The sequence below is a fragment of the Sinocyclocheilus grahami genome, unplaced genomic scaffold (assembly GCF_001515645.1).
Source record: "Sinocyclocheilus grahami isolate Dianchi unplaced genomic scaffold, SAMN03320097.WGS_v1.1 scaffold678.1, whole genome shotgun sequence".
Taxonomy (NCBI): Eukaryota; Metazoa; Chordata; class Actinopteri; order Cypriniformes; family Cyprinidae; genus Sinocyclocheilus; species Sinocyclocheilus grahami.
The window spans coordinates 138,218-138,645 of NW_015505857.1; the positions used below are offsets into that span (position 1 = coordinate 138,218).

At 58.6% G+C, this 428-nt stretch overlaps 1 protein-coding gene across 1 annotated transcript in view; it reads left to right on the forward strand.

Annotated features, from left to right (window-relative positions):
* Window positions 1-428, forward strand: part of LOC107559211 (bactericidal permeability-increasing protein-like) — a 20,115-nt gene that overhangs the window by 18,785 nt on the left and 902 nt on the right. The window lies entirely within an intron of this gene.

Sequence of the window (428 nt, forward strand, 5' to 3'; positions counted from 1 at the left end):
TCGTGGCCTCCTCGTGTTCTGCTCGTGTTCTCCTCGTGTCCTTCTCGTGTTCTCCTCGTGTCCTCCTCGTGTTCTCCTCGTCTCGTGTCCTCCTCGTGTCCTCCTCGTCTCGTGTTCTCCTTGTCTCGTGTCCTCCTCGTCTCGTGTCCTCCTCATGTCCTCCTCGTCTCGTGTTCTCCTCGTGTTCTCCTCGTGTCCTCCTCGTGTCCTCCTCGTGCTCTTCTCGTGTCCTCCTCGTGTCCTCCTCGTCTCGTGTTCTCCTCGTGTCCTCCTCGTGTTCTCCTCGACTCGTGTCCTCCTCGTGTTCTTCTCGTGTTCTCCTCGTGTCCTTCTCGTGTTCTCCTCGTCTCCTCCTCGTGTTCTCCTCGTCTCGTGTCCTCCTCGTGTCCTCCTCGTCTCGTGTTCTCCTTGTGTCGTGGCCTCCTCGT